Raw genomic sequence first — 3,043 nt, forward strand, 5'->3', positions numbered from 1 at the left:
CTTGTTCATTCTTGGCAAACCGATCTTCGATCTCCGGAGTGGCCTCTCTTGCCATGGGTACATTATCTTTGCGCGGGATGAATATGCGTTGGCCATTGTCCCATACCAATGACCCTCTCCATTCCTTACCATTTCCTTTTTGGTGATATACGCGAGTGAACCTCGCTCGGATACCATTTGTCACATCCTTACTTCTTGGAAGTATGAATAGGGCGTGTACCACTCGTGCCAAACTGACAACCTTAGCCTAAGTCAGGCAAACTCCAATGAACAAGTATATCATTTAGAAGATTGGTAGGAAATAATACAAGTACAACATTATTGTGCGGAATAAGTACAAGTATTGAATATATAAAAGGAGATAATGTATGAGGAATGCTTACACGATTATATTACAAGTATGTCTCTTGAATATTACAAGACTAAAAGAATATATAAGATTGTGTAAATGAATCGAAATGTATGAATGATTCTGAATTATTGGATGAATAAACTAAGGCCTAATGCCTCCTATTTATATGCCTAGAATATGGCAGTTGGGACGAAGGGTTGCGACCTTCGTGCCTCTAGAAAATGACGTGAACAAGGGAGATGAATATCCTTGTTCCTCTTCATTTTAGGCGTCCAAAGGGGCTGCATGGAACGAAGGGTTGTGACCTTCGTTCCCCTTAAAAATAGCGGCAAGAGATAGAGGAATGAACCATTGTTCCTCTTGAGAAATGTGGCGCCAAAATGGGTGGATAAGGGGGATGTTTTGGATAGACACAAACAAGGGGAAATGTATCGATCATGGGGGATATATTTGGTGGTGTGAGAGAGAGAAAGGATAAGGATAAATAAGGGGGATGTACAGTAGTTATTTAAGGGGGGTGTATGTGGACAAGGGACTTAATACATGGCCCTTGGTCATATCTTTTGGCATAGTCGCATCTCCTCGGCATATACGAACTTGTGGACTTCATAGTAGCTTGTCCAGCTAACCTCAAGTATGAATGAGCTGCCCCAACTAAGAGTGAGCTGAGTACAATTGAGTGAGCTGGTCGTGAGCTGGAGTGAACTATTCTTGAGCTGCTCGGAGCTAGTCTAGACTTTGTATATGCTTGTATGCTTCATGTGAGCTACCATAAGCCTCCTTAACGCATCATGGGAGCTTAAAATAAGCGAATTGTGACAACAATGTTGCCAATGTTATACTTCATACTTGGTTTTGAAGTTTATTTCGAAGTTGGTTGTTTTAGTTGGCTAACCTTATTGAGGATTATTTATGTGCTGATTTAATTGAAATATTGAATAATTGGATGATCACTTGTTTTTTTTTCGTTTCTTTTTAGCATTCATACCGCGATGACACTTTAGAAGAAGCGGTTTTATGTCATACTGTTGCTAATGGAGAAATTGTCATACCAACAATGATAAGACACTATAATGAGATGTATTCCTACATGTGGATAGAATGCAGTATGCTTATGTATAACATAGTTATAGATGGATATAGGAAATCCCATTTGTTTGATAATAGAGAGAGCCCCTTGTTAGAGATGATAGAAACTGGTGTAATGTCATCCGGTCTGGTCTCTTCTTGGCAATCTCTAGCTCAATACTAGTTCTTCATCACTCCCTTCCTTTCTTGTTGTAATACTACGGTTTTCTGTAATGTTGGGTACTGTATCGAGTAAGGCTTACTCTGTCGAGTAAGTGATTTTTGGTTTCGAAATAGTGTACTGTCTGATGGGTATTCGATCGAGTAGGGGGCACTCGATCGAGTAGGGGGAACTCGATCGAGTAAGTGACTTACTCGATCGAGTAAGTCTGTTTTACGGATTATTTCGCCGGGTTTTGATAGCAACGTGAGGAGGTTATATAAAATTATTTTATCAATTCCTTTTTACTTTTCACTATTTTCTAAACTATTTACACAAGAGAAAAACTACGTAACTTCCCTTCCTCCCATTGCTATCAAATACTAAGGGCTAGAGTCGTCGGATCATTGTGTTCTTTACGCCGTTGAGACCGTTGCATCGTGGGTAAGATTCTAATATGATTTTTATGTCGTTTTATTGTTTTTGGTTGAAACCCTAATTGGGTATTTTGGGGGATTTTGGGAGTATGGTGATTGTTAGATAGTAATTATATGATTGTGTGATTATAGGAGGTGGTTTCGTAGAGGAACAGTTTTGAATAGCTGATTATGACGATCTTGGTGATTTGCCTTTCCAGGTAGGGTTTCCCTACTCGGTTATTGATTACATTGTATTTGATAGTTGATTGGTGATGGTTGTGATGTTGTTGATTTTTATCATATTAGTATTTTAATTGGTAATTGTTGTTGTATAGTTGGTTGGATGTGTTTGTCTGTGGTTCGCGAGGCGTGTCCTCGGCTGAGTGGAGTCACTTGCGGGACTAGCTTCACGCCCTTGATTCGCCCCTTGTGGTTCCCGTCACAAGGTGGATGTGCACATTAAGGAACTTGAGTTTTCGCTCAGAGTGATGAGCGGGGATTTGGTGGGAACGGCTGCGGTCCCCTACTCGCGGTGTGGAATATCTGTTGCGATGGATATTCTGGTAGGGCTACACACTTTAGTGTGTAGTCACGTGTGTCGAGATGTGACAGAGTTGGATGATCGTATGTATTGTTATCTTGCTGATCTTGAATTTTGTAATCAGTAACTGACCCCGTTAATTGTTCTAAAAACTGTGGTGATCCATTCGGGGATGGTGAGTAGTTATTGAGCAGGTATGGGATGGATTGTGCGAGAGATAGCTGGGATGGAGTCACCACGTGTCATTAGAGTCTTCCGATGTGTCTTGAACTTATATTTCTTTTCAGTTGGATTGATATTTTGGAACAGATGTATTTTACTTTACAGTTTTGGGATTTTGGTTATGTAATCACTTAACCTCATTTATTTAAGTATGTTCTTTTATGGTCAATTTGATATACATAGCCTCGGGTAACCGAGATGGTAGCACTTTCATGCATTAGGTGGTCTTGGTAAGGCACCTTGGTATATGGGGGTGTTACACTTGTGACATTCTCTCTTGC

This window comes from Silene latifolia, chromosome Y, assembly GCF_048544455.1.
Source record: "Silene latifolia isolate original U9 population chromosome Y, ASM4854445v1, whole genome shotgun sequence".
NCBI lineage: Eukaryota > Viridiplantae > Streptophyta > Magnoliopsida > Caryophyllales > Caryophyllaceae > Silene > Silene latifolia.